Raw genomic sequence first — 15,887 nt, forward strand, 5'->3', positions numbered from 1 at the left:
CGACATTTCATGTTGGAGAATTTAAAGATGCGGGAAACCACGCAGGGGTGATCCCAAGCGGATTGGCTAATATTTTCAATTTAAAAAGCTTGCTAACATGAGCGCGAGTGAAGCGAAGCGTCACAAGCGGCAAATTTTTGGAAAATGACACTTTTTATACAAAGTTGACACTATTTTGCTACCCAAACTGCTACCAAAAAAACCGGCTGAGTGACAACCGTGGTTCCGTTCAACAGTAGCAAATATCTAAGAGGGATAAAATATAAAAAGGAACATTAGGATTCGAATTGATACTAGGATTGTACTGATATAAAGTAAGCAAATTAGTAAATTTTTCACAGTTCATATTAGTAACTTGCGAATAAAGTAAACATACCACTCGATGCCTTTTTTTATGCTCTTTCCAAATATAATAATCATTTTTGCTGCAAATGAATTTTATCCCCATCCCTATATATACCTATTCAGGGTAGCCTATATATTTGCACATTAGGGGGGTGGGGATCAAAGTAATTTCTGATGCAAATGAGACGTAAGTTTAAACTTTACCCCCACCCCCTCCTGATATGCAAATATATACCCTGAATTGGTACATATAGGGGTGGGGGTGAAATTCATTTGTGGCAAAAATGATTATTCTATTTAGAAAGAGCATAAAAAAAGGCATCGAGTGGTATGTTTACTTACAAATCTTTAAATTGGCCAACCAGAATTTTAAGCCTAGGAGTCCAGCTGGACATAAGGAAACATATTGAGAAAACAATTTTTAGTCCATAATATGCAGAATAATCCTAGTTTATACATTTTTCGGGGGAGAGCCTTTATCTTCACTTCTTTCCTTGTTTTTCCAATTTTTCTAAGAAATTCATGAATTTCTTAGGACCTATATATTCACATAATATATACCCCCACCCTACTAATGTGCAAATATATACCTAGAATTGCATTCTCAATCTAAGTATAACACTCATTTGCATCACAAATGAACTTTACTCCCATATTAGCCATATGGTGGATATCCTACTTTATTCTAGATTAGTAGTTGAAAAGGGCATTTAGAAGTCAAATCGAGCGGCGGCAAAACTTTGAAGTCTAGGTTATCTTATTGATTACCAGTTGTGTAATTTTGTTAAAATCCTGGGAGGGGGGCAAAGTTGAACCCTATTTCCTTGAATCAAGTGAAAATGACAGTGAAGATTCAAAAAAGAGCCACATAGTACTAAGGAGGTAAAGATACACTAAAGAAATTGACCCGTTTCTGTGAATGTTTGATTGATGCAGGCATATCTTAGTTTTTACAAGATTTTTGAATAAACTAAATTTCAACTGGGAGGGGAGGGGGGGGGGGTGAAAAGGGGTTCATGGGAGGGGAAAGGGATGTTTGGCAAACCGAAGTCTGGGTAGTGCAGTTGCCCCTCCTGCCCCATAGCAAATTACGCCACTGTTGTCTACACCTTCCTAAAGTGTCATATACTAAAAATGACAGTTTTTAGTGGCATATCTGGAGTAACCAAAAGTTTAAAATTGCGCTTAGTCCTAAAAGCAAATATAAACAGTAATTGAATGACTTTATGATAATAATTAAGAAATAATATTGCTGTTATTGTACCAGATTTGGAAAACGGATCTTGAACCAAGATTATCAGATACCCAAACCCGTAAAATATTTCAGGTGATCATCGAACATTTGTAAAAAAACTGGGTATTTCAGGGAACCTGGACCCGAAGGCTGACACTCCTTGGTATATGTCTGCTCTCCCTCCTTGAAACTAAGACAAAACTCAAATTTCACTTAATTTGCTGGTAAATTTTTCACAGTTCATATTATTGACTTACAAATAAAGTAAAGGACATCCACCATATGGCTAATATGGGAGTAAAGTTCATTTGTGATGCAAATGGGTGTTATATTTAGATTGAGGATGCAATTTTAGGTATATATTTGCACATTAGGGGGGGGGGGGTATATATTATGCAAATACATAGGTCCTAAGAAATTCATGAATTTCTTAGAAAAATTGGAAAAACAAGGAAAAAAGTGAAGATAAAGGCTCTCCTCCTGCAAAATGTGTTAAATAGGATTATTCTGCATATTATGGACTAAAAATTGTTTTCTTAATATGTTTCCTTATGTCCAGCTGGGCTCCTAGGCTTAAAATTCTGGTTGGCCGGTTGGCTAATCTAAACATTTGTATATATATCCACTGTCAAATTAGCCATCTGGTGGTATCCCATATTATCCCATACCATATTATGGTATGGTATCCCATATTATGGCATATTATGGTAACATCCACCATATGGCTAATATGGGAGTAAAGTTCATTTGTGATGCAAATGAGTGTTATTTTTAGATTGAGGATGCAATTCTAGGTATATATTTGCACATTAGGGGGTGGGGATATATATTATGTGAATATATAGGTCCTAAAAATTGTAGAATATAGGACTAAGAATTGTCTTCTTAACATGTTTCCTTATTTCCAGCTGGACTCCTAGGCTTAAAATACTGGTTGACTGGTTGACTAATTAAAAGATTTGTATATATATACACTGTCAGAATAGCCATCTGGTGGTATCCCAAATAAAGTACGCTTCGATGATCAACTGTTTTAAATTGAGCCTTCAAACATCATTCTGTGATAAGCCCTGTTTGATAGTTATAATGGTGGCAATTAAGGGGAGCGGATGTCCTTGCCCTCTTAGTTTTTCCCCTGTCTAGAATTTGAAAAATACTTTTTTTAGTCATTTCATTTGAAAAGGCACTTGTTTTTTTCATTTGAAAAAACAGGGGAAACAGCCAAAAGTGCAATTTCTGGGAATATGGCAATTTCTGATGGCGTTATCAAGTCAAATTTATAAAAAGCAATTAGGTATAAAAATCAGCTTTTAAATGAGTCCTTAAACAGCTCTATTGTGCTCCAGTGCCCCGCTAGGGACTAATAAATTAAAAGAAAAGAAAAAAAGTGGCATTGACAGTTCCAACGGTGTACATGTCGTTTTGATCTATATATATATATATATATATATATATATATATATATATATATATATATATATATATATATATATATATATATATATATATATATATATATATATATATATATATATATATATATATATATATATATATATATATATATTCGCATAAAAAACCATCTAGATAGGTCTGTGAGGTCTGAGAACAACCGTTAAGAGCCTGAATTTTGGTTTTTATAAATGGTGTCATGTATTATGTTAGTACATCATATAAGCATTTCTTATGACATCAGATATGGCATCATATAAGTATTTTCTTATATGATGTTATGCATAGCATTAATAAGATTGTCCAGTTTCCATTGCAACAATTATTTATATAATATAATGTCAGTTGGAAGATCCAAAATAACTGCAGTTGCAGTTACTATAAATGATGATTCTTTGGAACCAACAAATGAACTAACATGTCAAAAATAAAAATGGAAAGAAAAGACACAAGCGGTTATAATATATGCAAAAATGACAATTAGAGCGTGTTAAAAATGAAAATGAAGAGCAGTGAGTTAATGAAAATAACCTGGACAGCGGGAATCAAAAGGTTTCAAAATTGAAAATTTTAACGATGATGATTGATTTATATATATATATATATATATATATATATATATATATATATATATATATATATATATATATATATATATATATATATATATATATATATATATATATATATAGTTGTATTTGGAAGACAACACATAGAAGTAGTTGACAAAATAAAGTATCTTGGTTTTATTTTCCATAGTAATGGTGGATGGAGCTCCCACATTAAAGAAGCGTTTAATAGGGGAAGAGCTGTAACATTTTCACTTTTCCGGAATAAAATTAGTGGAATAAAGAATTTGTCTTTGCATAAAAGGTTTTTTTTTTATCTAAGATGATGCCGATTCTCCATTACGGGGCAGAGATTTGGGGATATGGGAATGCTGTCCAGTAAGAAACTGTTCAGCTAGGTTATTTTAAGAGATTGTACGGGCTGAATAGAATGACCCATACTCAGTTTCTTAATGGAGACCTTGGACTGTGGTCTCTTAAAAGTTACAGAATGGTCCAAATTGATAAAATTTTGGCTAAGGGTTGTACATCTACCCAGTGATAGGCTACTGTTTTGCTGCATATGAAGAATTACTTCAGTTACGAAGGAAAAGATCTTGGGCTTTTAAATTCAAGGAGGTACTGGATAAAATAGGTTTTTCTTTCACTTGGAATGATGGCCTTGGACAAACTAGTCAACAATTACAGTTGGACAAGGAAGTAAAGCGGATGCTCGAGGACCAGAAGACACAGAAATAGGACGAGGAGATTAAGAATTCGGAAACTTTAAGATATTATAAAGGTGTTAAGATAGTATATGGGCAGGAATTCTATTTTAAGTTCAATTTATCGGCTAGATACCTTACCTATTGGATGCAGCTAAGATCTAATTGCCTTCCGATTTGTTCGAGATTGAAGGTTTTTCAAAGGAGGAATAGTGTCCCGGATGGCAGGTTTGCTTGCCCTCTTTGCCAAGATAAGGAGGAAAATTCAGAGCATTGTCTGAGTCGCTGTCGAGGTCTTTTGGGGGTAAGGGAAAATACGTAACCTAACCTAGGGACCTTTCTCCCCTAAACCCCAAAAAACTAACATTTTAAAATTTTAGATGTTATGAAAAAAATTTGGATGTTTTTTTTTTTACTAATACGAGCACGCTTGGTTAAGATACAGCTGATCTACTAAGAAATAATTGATCATTTAAGAAACTTGGGTTTTATTTTTGACTAATAAGAATAAATTCAGTTGAGATACATCTAATCTATTAAAAAATATTTGATCTATTAAGAAACTTGGGTTTTATATTTGGTTAATACTAATACACTCGGTTAAGATACATATGATTTATTAAAAAATATTTGATCATTTAAGAAACTTGGGTTTTATTTTTGGTTAATAAGAATACACTCGGTTAAGATACATCTGAACTATTAAAAAATATTTGATCTATTAAGAAACTTGGGTTTTATATTTGGTTAATACTAATACACTCGGTTAAGATACTTATGATTTATTAAAAAATATTTGATCATTTCAGAAATTTGGGTTTTATATTTGGTTAATAAGAATACACTCGGTTAAGATACATCTGAACTATTAAAAAATATTTGATCTATTAAGAAACTTGGGTTTTATATTTGGTTAATACTAATACACTCGGTTAAGATACATATGATTTATTAAAAAATATTTGATCATTTCAGAAATTTGAGTTTTATTTCTGATTAATAAGAATACATACAGTTAAGATACATCTGAACTATTAAAAAATATTTGATCTATTAAGAAACTTGGGTTTTATATTTGGTTAATACTAATACACTCGGTTAAGATACATATGATTTATTAAAAAATATTTGATCATTTCAGAAATTTGGGTTTTATTTCTGATTAATAAGAATACATACGGTTAAGATACATCTGAACTATTAAAAAATATTTGATCTATTAAGAAACTTGGGTTTTATATTTGGTTAATACTAATACACTCGGTTAAGATACATATGATTTATTAAAAAATATTTGATCATTTCAGAAATTTGGGTTTTATATTTGGTTAATAAGAATACAATCGGTTAAGATACATCTGAACTATTAAAAAATATTTGATCTATTAAGAAACTTGGGTTTTATATTTGGTTAATACTAATACACTCGGTTAAGATACATCTTATCTATGAAAAAATACTTAATCATTTAAGAAACTTGAGTTTTATTTCTGACTAATAAGAATACATACGGTTAAGATACATCTGAACTATTAAAAAATATTTGATCTATTAAGAAACTTGGGTTGTATATTTGGTTAATACTAATACACTCGGTTAAGATACATATGATTTATTAAAAAATATTTGATCATTTCAGAAATTTGGGTTTTATTTCTGATTAATAAGAATACATACGGTTAAGATACATCTGAACTATTAAAAAATATTTGATCTATTAAGAAACTTGGGTTGTATATTTGGTTAATACTAATACACTCGGTTAAGATACATATGATTTATTAAAAAATATTTGATCATTTCAGAAATTTGGGTTTTATTTCTGATTAATAAGAATACATACGGTTAAGATACATCTGAACTATTAAAAAATATTTGATCTATTAAGAAACTTGGGTTGTATATTTGGTTAATACTAATACACTCGGTTAAGATACATATGATTTATTAAAAAATATTTGATCATTTCAGAAATTTGGGTTTTATTTCTGATTAATAAGAATACATACGGCTAAGATACATCTGAACTATTAAAAAATATTTGATCTATTAAGAAACTTGGGTTTTATATTTGGTTAATACTAATACACTCGGTTAAGATACATCTGATCTATTAAAAAATATTTGATCATTTAAGAAATTTGGGTTTTATTTATGATTAATAAGAATGCAAACGGTTAAGATACATCTGAACTATTAAAAAATATTTGATCTATTAAGAAACTTGGGTTGTATATTTGGTTAATACTAATACACTCGGTTAAGATACATATGATTTATTAAAAAATATTTGATCATTTCAGAAATTTGAGTTTTATTTCTGATTAATAAGAATACATACGGTTAAGATACATCTCAACTATTAAAAAATATTTGATCTATTAAGAAACTTGGGTTTTATATTTGGTTAATACTAATACACTCGGTTAAGGTACATATGATTTATTAAAAAATATTTGATCATTTCAGAAATTTGGGTTTTATTTCTGATTAATAAGAATACATACTGGTTAAGATACATCTGAACTATTAAAAAATATTTGATATATTAAGAAACTTGGGTTTTATATTTGGTTAATACTAATACACTCGGTTAAGATACATATTATTTATTAAAAAATATTTGATCATTTCAGAAATTTGAGTTTTATTTCTGATTAATAAGAATACATACGGCTAAGATACATCTGAACTATTAAAAAATATTTGATCTATTAAGAAACTTGGGTTTTATATTTGGTTAATACTAATACACTCGGTTAAGATACTTATGATTTATTAAAAAATATTTGATCATTTCACAAATTTGGGTTTTATATTTGGTTAATAAGAATACAATCGGTTAAGATACAGCTGATCTACTAAAAAATAATTGATCATTTAAGAAACTTGGGTTTTATTTTTGACTAATAAGAATATAGTCGGTTAACATACATCTGATTTATAAAAAAAAATATTATCATTTGAGAAACTTGGATTATATATTGGGTTAGTAAGAATGCAGCTCGGTTAAGATACAGCTCATCTATTAAAAAATATTTGATCCTTCGAGAAACTTGGATTTTATTTTCGACTAATAAGAATACACACGGTTAAGTTACATCTGATTTATTAAAAATATTTGATCATTTAAGAAACTTGGGTTTTACGATTGATTAATAAGAATACACACGGTTAAGATACAACTAATTTATTAAAAAATATCTGATCATTTAAGATAGTTGGATTTAATTTTGGATTATTAAGATTACACAAGGTTAAAACACATATGACCTATTATAAAATATAGTTCATAATTACAGAAATTTCAGTTGAATCTTTGATTATTAAAATAACATACGGTTAAGATACATCTAATCTATTAAAAAATATTTGACCTATGAAGATACTTGGGCTTGTATTTTTGACTAATACTAATACACACGGTTAAGATACATCTGATTTATTAAAAAATATTTGATCATTTAAGAAACTTGGGTTTTATTTTTGACTAATAAGAATGCAAACAGTTAAGATACATCTGAACTATTAAAAAATATTTGATCTATTAAGAAACTTGGGTTTTATATTTGGTTAATACTAATACACTCGGTTAAGATACTTATGATTTATTAAAAAATATTTGATCATTTCAGAAATTTGGGTTTTATATTTGGTTAATAAGAATACAATCGGTTAAGATACAGCTGATCTACTAAGAAATAATTGATCATTTAAGAAACTTGGGTTTTATTTTTGACTAATAAGAATACACTCGGTTAAGATACATCTGATTTATAAAAAAAAATATTATCATTTGAGAAACTTGGATTATATATTTGGTTAGTAAGAATGCAGCTCGGTTAAGATACAGCTCATCTATTAAAAAATATTTGATCCTTCGAGAAACTTGGATTTTATTTTCGATTAATAAGAAGACATAAGGTTAAGATACATCTGATATATTAAAAATATTTGATCATTTAAGAAACTTCGGTTTTACGATTAATTAATAAGAATACACACGGTTAAGATACATCTGATTTATTAAAAAAATAGTTGATCATTTAAGAAACTTCGGTTTTATTTTTAATAATTAAAATTATACACTATTAAGAGACATCTTATTTATTAAAAATATAGTCGATAACTTAAGAAATCTCAGTTGTATCTTTGATTATTTAGATAACACACGGTTAAGATAGATCTAATCTATTAAAAAATAATTGACCAATGAAGATACTTGGGCTTTTATTTTTGATTAATACTAATACACTCGGTTAAGATACTTATGATTTATTAAAAAATATTTGATCATTTAAGAAACTTGGGTTTTATTTTTGGTTAATAAGAATACACTCGGTTAAGATACATCTGAACTATTAAAAAATATTTGATCTATTAAGAAACTTGGGTTTTATATTTGGTTAATACTAATACACTCGGTTAAGATACTTATGATTTATTAAAAAATATTTGATCATTTCAGAAACTTGGGTTTTATTTTTGGTTAATAAGAATACACTCGGTTAAGATACATCTGAACTATTAAAAAATATTTGATCTATTAAGAAACTTGGGTTTTATATTTGGTTAATACTAATACACTCGGTTAAGATACATATGATTTATTAAAAAATATTTGATCATTTCAGAAATTTGGGTTTTATTTCTGATTAATAAGAATACATACAGTTAAGATACATCTGAACTATTAAAAAATATTTGATCTATTAAGAAACTTGGGTTTTATATTTGGTTAATACTAATACACACGGTTAAGATACATCTGATTTATTAAAAATATTTGATCATTTAAGAAACTTGAGTTTTATGTTTTACTAATAAGAATACATACGGTTAAGATACATCTGAACTATTAAAAAATATTTGATCTATTAAGAAACTTGGGTTTTATATTTGGTTAATACTAATACACTCGGTTAAGATACATATGATTTATTAAAAAATATTTGATCATTTCAGAAATTTGGGTTTTATATTTGGTTAATAAGAATACAATCGGTTAAGATACATCTGAACTATTAAAAAATATTTGATCTATTAAGAAACTTGGGTTTTATATTTGGTTAATACTAATACACTCGGTTAAGATACATATGATTTATTAAAAAATATTTGATCATTTCAGAAATTTGAGTTTTATTTCTGATTAATAAGAATACATACGGCTAAGATACATCTGAACTATTAAAAAATATTTGATCTATTAAGAAACTTGGGTTGTATATTTGGTTAATACTAATACACTCGGTTAAGATACATATGATTTATTAAAAAATATTTGATCATTTCAGAAATTTGGGTTTTATTTCTGATTAATAAGAATACATACGGTTAAGATACATCTGAACTATTAAAAAATATTTGATCTATTAAGAAACTTGGGTTGTATATTTGGTTAATACTAATACACTCGGTTAAGATACATATGATTTATTAAAAAATATTTGATCATTTCAGAAATTTGGGTTTTATTTCTGATTAATAAGAATACATACGGTTAAGATACATCTGAACTATTAAAAAATATTTGATCTATTAAGAAACTTGGGTTTTATATTTGGTTAATACTAATACACTCGGTTAAGATACATATGATTTATTAAAAAATATTTGATCATTTCAGAAATTTGGGTTTTATTTCTGATTAATAAGAATACATACGGCTAAGATACATCTGAACTATTAAAAAATATTTGATCTATTAAGAAACTTGGGTTTTATATTTGGTTAATACTAATACACTCGGTTAAGATACATATGATTTATTAAAAAATATTTGATCATTTCAGAAATTTGAGTTTTATTTCTGATTAATAAGAATACATACGGTTAAGATACATCTGAACTATTAAAAAATATTTGATCTATTAAGAAACTTGGGTTGTATATTTGGTTAATACTAATACACTCGGTTAAGATACATATGATTTATTAAAAAATATTTGATCATTTCAGAAATTTGGGTTTTATTTCTGATTAATAAGAATACATACGGTTAAGATACATCTGAACTATTAAAAAATATTTGATCTATTAAGAAACTTGGGTTTTATATTTGGTTAATACTAATACACTCGGTTAAGGTACATATGATTTATTAAAAAATATTTGATCATTTCAGAAATTTGGGTTTTATTTCTGATTAATAAGAATACATACGGTTAAGATACATCTGAACTATTAAAAAATATTTTATCTATTAAGAAACTTGGGTTGTATATTTGGTTAATACTAATACACTCGGTTAAGATACATATGATTTATTAAAAAATATTTGATCATTTCAGAAATTTGGGTTTTATTTCTGATTAATAAGAATACATACGGTTAAGATACATCTGAACTATTAAAAAATATTTGATCTATTAAGAAACTTGGGTTGTATATTTGGTTAATACTAATACACTCGGTTAAGATACATATGATTTATTAAAAAATATTTGATCATTTCAGAAATTTGGGTTTTATTTCTGATTAATAAGAATACATACGGTTAAGATACATCTGAACTATTAAAAAATATTTGATCTATTAAGAAACTTGGGTTGTATATTTGGTTAATACTAATACACTCGGTTAAGATACTTATGATTTATTAAAAAATATTTGATCATTTCAGAAATTTGGGTTTTATATTTGGTTAATAAGAATACAATCGGTTAAGATACAGCTGATCTACTAAAAAATAATTGATCATTTAAGAAACTTGGGTTTTATTTTTGACTAATAAGAATATAGTCGGTTAAGATACATCTGATTTATAAAAAAAAATATTATCATTTGAGAAACTTGGATTATATATTTGGTTAGTAAGAATGCAGCTCGGTTAAGATACAGCTCATCTATTAAAAAATATTTGATCCTTCGAGAAACTTGGATTTTATTATTGATTAATAAGAATACACACGGTTAAGATACATCTGATTTATTAAAAATATTTGATCATTTAAGAAACTTGGGTTTTACGATTGACTAATAAGAATACACACGGTTAAGATACATCTGAACTATTAAAAAATATTTGATCATGTAAGAAACCTGGGTTCAATTTTCGAATACTAAGTATAGCTACTATTAACAGGCATTTGGTTTATAAAAAATATTTGTATATTAAAGAAATATGAGTTTTATTTTTGACTAACACATAACAAAATACTCGGATCAGACATAGCTAATCTCTTAAAGAATATTTGATCATTTAAGAAGCTTGGGCTTTATTTTTGATTTATAATAATACACACGGTTAAAATGCATCTGATTTATTAAAAAATAAATGATCATTTAAGAAACTTGGGTCTTATTTTTGACTAATAAGAATACTTTCGGTTAAGATACGTCTGAAAAAAATATTTGATCATTTAAGAAACTCGGGTTTAATTTTTGATTAATAAGAATACACACAGTTATGGTTCACCTGATTTATTAAAAATATTTGATCATTTAAGAAACTTGAGTTATATTTTTGAATAATAAGAATACACTTATTGTTTCATCAAAATAAATAAAAAACAAGTTTTTTTAACTGAAAGTAAGGAGCGACATTAAAACTTATAACGAACAGAAATTCTTCCGTATATGAAAGGGGCTGTCCCCTCCTCAATGCCTCGCTCTTTACGCTAAAATTTTTTATTGTTTTAAAAAACAGAGTTGTGAGAGAGAGTCAAACTTTAGCGTAAAGAGCGAGGCATTGAGATAGTTTTTTTTTGTTCAGCATAGTCGAAAAATATAATAACTATGTCTTTGAGGATGATTAATCCCCCACAGTCCCCGGGGGAAAGGGTGCAAGTTATGAACTTTGCCCAAGGTTTACATATAGTATTGATTATTGGGAAGTATACAGAGGTTTTCACTGGGGATTTTTTCTGGTAGCGGGGGGGGGGGGTCGGGTTTTACGTTGGAGGATCTTTACCTGGGGGAAGGGACATTGCTACGAAGGATCTACCAGCATTATTTAAAAAACGACCAGAAATTAAATTTAAAAAACAAACAAGTTTTTCATCTGAAAGTAAGGAGCAACATCAAAACTTGAAACGAACAGAAATTATTACCTATATGATTTGGTTAGGCCCCTAAACAATACCTCGCTGTTTACGCAAAAGTTTTTTTTTAGTACTTTTATAAGAGCTATTTATTCTAATTAACGGCCTCTGTGATTAAAGGGTCATTCTTAAAGAATTGGAACAAAATTTGAACTTCAGCGTAAAGACTTTAGCGAGGTATTGACTATGGGGCGAACTCCCTAATATACGTAATAAAGATATACGAATATAGAAGTTCGTTACATAAGTTAATTCGTAAGTTACGTATATTTATTACTAATAAAAAAGTTCGTAAATAAAATTAAGCAACTTTTGAGAAAGCCATTTAACCAAAAAAAAAGTAAAATTAATATTCAAGTTTTGTTTTAATTATTCATGTACGGTGAGCCGAAATCAAAACCTGAATTAATTCAAAAATGTTCAGAAATTAAATAAAAAAACAAGTTTTTTTTAACTGGAGGTAAGGAGAGAAATTAAAAATTAAAACCTACAGAAATTATTCCGTAAATGAAAGGGACTGTCCCCTTCTCAAGGCCTCACTCTTTATGTTAAAGTTTGACTCTTTCTCACAACTCTATTTTTCAAAACAATAAAAAACTTTAGCGTAGAGAGCGAGGCATTGAGGATGGGTCAGTCCCTTTCATAAACGGAATAATTTGTTTTCGTTTTAAGTTTTAATGTCGCTCCTTACTTTCAGTTAAAAAACGTGTTTTTCTATTTAATTTGTTCAATAGCGACACGGTTGTAACGCTCGATATTAATATACTAATAAATCAGGTGCTAAAACCGTCTGCTGTTGCATTACACAGTTAAAATATCTATACTGTGCTGTATGTTAATCTGTCAGGGGAAGGGGGAGTAAGGTGAAGCAATACACTTTTAGGAATGAGAATAGTACTTTTGATTGTCTTAAAGTAGTTTTCAGAATTCTAGGACTTTACTTAAAAAAATACAAATGAATGTGCATTGTCAGTTTAATATACATATACTAATATTTAGTTATCAAAATATTAATATTATTTTATTTATTAAAGTTATAAAAGTAAAAACATTTATATGTTTTCAGTTAAGTGCAAATTATGTTCTGGCCTTGGGAGAACTTAAGGGTTTTGAGCCCAACTCATGTTAGTTTGTGCTCGTTTTGAGTTTGACTTGGTTATTTATTGTAATTTCTGTTTGTTTTGGGTTTCATTTATTTATCGAAGCTGATTTCTGGTAGCTTCACGCTTGGTAAATTATTTGATTTTAATTTTTGCTCATTTTTGGTTTAATGGAAATCTTGACTTTTCTTTGAAAAACTTATTTTGTGGAAAAACTTTTTTTAATTAATTGTAAAAATAGACGGGCTTCATCTTCACATTTTTTGTTTAATAAACAGGGCTTTATCTTTAGGGCTTCTGCACCTTCACCTTGCTTTTTTTCTAATACATTCGGTGCTGCAAATATTTCGGGCTTTACTTTAAGGACTTCTACACTTTCACCAAATTTTGTTTAAATAAACATCTTTCAGTTTAACAGAAAATTTCGCCTTGTGCAGCTTTATAGAATTTTGTTCTAATAAAGCCCTTTCGTTATGAAAAAGAAATGAAAGGAGAGATGAAAAAGCTACTACCGACATATTTTCAGAAGTCCAGGATACAAAACTCACAAAGACAAAACAATAAGCGTGAGTCACACTTAAATAAAATCAAAGTGACATAAAACTGCTAAAATCAGGGTGAGCTAAAAAATAAAACAAACACAAAAGACCTTTCCACTAATTCTCGAGTGCCCATGGCTTCACATTTTTAGCTATACATATTTTATTATTAGCTTTAGTATGACATTATTAGCTTTAAATATGACATTATTAGCTTTACATATGATCATATGCTACAGGTTTACCATAAAAACAATTGCTAACCGGCTTCAATTTATGCATAGAAATCAACAACGTTTTTAGTCAATCTAGGTAATCCTGGATTTAATATGGAAAATGAACAGATATTAAACAAAAAAAAGAAAGTTTCCTCAAATGAAAGTAAAAAGTGAAATTAAAACGGAAAAAGAACAGATATTTGAGCATATAAGAGTGGGCTTCCCTTACCTCAACGCCCTGTTCTTTACGGTGAAGCTTTATAGTGTTGTAAAAATACTTTTCGTTCTAATGTAACGACTTTTGTGTTTGAAAAAAATTTACAAGGAATTAAAAAAAAAACACAACTTTAGCGTACAGATTTTAAACATGAGAAGATGAATGTTGGAATAATTTCTGTATGTTTGAAGATTAAATGTCAATCGTTATCTAAATCCAAGAAGGTTTTTTATTTACTAATTGATAAGAAGCAGCACAAATTTGTTTTAGAAGGGGTGTCGATTTCGGATAGATTGTTTTTCAAATGATATCCCACTCTCTCCCTTCAGTATAAAGTTTGTTCTCGAATATTACGCTTGGAAACTTTCTTATCCACATAAAATTTCCCTTGCGGAAAATCCCCCTTCCCTACATAAAATTCTCTCCTTTCCTTCTAAAAGTAGCTCCATATATTGTTCAATCACAAATACTTCATGTGAACAATGAGCAAATTGTGTAACTTGAAGCCCTTTCCCTAGGAACTCTACGTGGTCATGTCAACTCCAAAGTCATAATTATTGTATTTTTCAAATTTGTTAAATCTACTGACTATCTAAAAATATTGATCGGATGTCTTTGGAGAAAAAAGGCTTGGTAGGGGGATCAGCTACGCTTCACTTATTTTGTATGCTTAAAAAGGGCACTAGAACTTTTAATTTGCGTTCAAATGAGTCCTCACTCAAAAATTTGAGGACGATTAGTTAGTAGGGATCTAGGTATTACTCCGGGACGAATATAATTTATGCATGTTTTTTGGTCTGTTTGTTGATGTTAATTTGATGGTTTTTTGATGTTGTTTTTCATGGTTATTTGATGTTGTTTCTGTTGTGTTTGTTGATGGTTGATGATTTGATGTTTTTATCATGTTCTGTTCTGTTTGATAGTTATTTGATGCTGTTTTTCATGGTTATTTGATGGTGTTTCTGTTGTGTCTGTTGATGGTTGATGATTTGATGTTTTTTTCATGTTCTGTTCTGTTTGATAGTTATTTTATGTTGTTTTTCATGGTTATATAATGGTTTCTGTTCTATTTGTTGATGGTTGTTTGATGATTATGAGTGTTGGTCAATTTGTTTATTGTTTTCATGGTTATATGATGGTTTATGTTCTGTTTGTTGATGGTTGTTTGATGATTATGGGTCAATTTGTTTATTGTTTTCATGGTTATATGATAGTTTATGTTCTGTTTGTTGATGGTTGTTTGATGATTATGAGTGTTGGTCAATTTGTTTGTTGTTTTCTTGGATGTACACATAAGTCCACCAACAATTGCTGGATGTTTCTTGGATGTAAATATTTTCATGGTTATATGATGGTTTCTGTTCTGGTTGTTGGATGATTGTTTGATGATCATGAGTGTCGGTCAATTTATTTGTTGTTTTCTTGGATGTAGACATAAGTCCAACAACAATTGCTGGATGTTTC

The 15,887-nt window shown here is 28.5% G+C and overlaps 1 long non-coding RNA gene across 1 annotated transcript in view; it reads left to right on the plus strand.

The window, feature by feature from the left end:
• Window positions 1–227: 227 nt before the first annotated feature.
• Window positions 228–15,887, plus strand: part of LOC148940512 (uncharacterized) — a 28,929-nt gene continuing 13,269 nt past the window's right edge. Inside the window, exon 1 of the long non-coding RNA XR_016143369.1 lies at window positions 228–314. This is a non-coding gene — a long non-coding RNA (uncharacterized LOC148940512). The remainder of the gene's footprint in view (window positions 315–15,887) is intronic.

This window comes from Artemia sp. Qi Xiang Cuo, chromosome 19, assembly GCF_049724085.1.
Source record: "Artemia sp. Qi Xiang Cuo chromosome 19, ASM4972408v1, whole genome shotgun sequence".
Lineage (NCBI taxonomy): Eukaryota > Metazoa > Arthropoda > Branchiopoda > Anostraca > Artemiidae > Artemia > Artemia sp. Qi Xiang Cuo.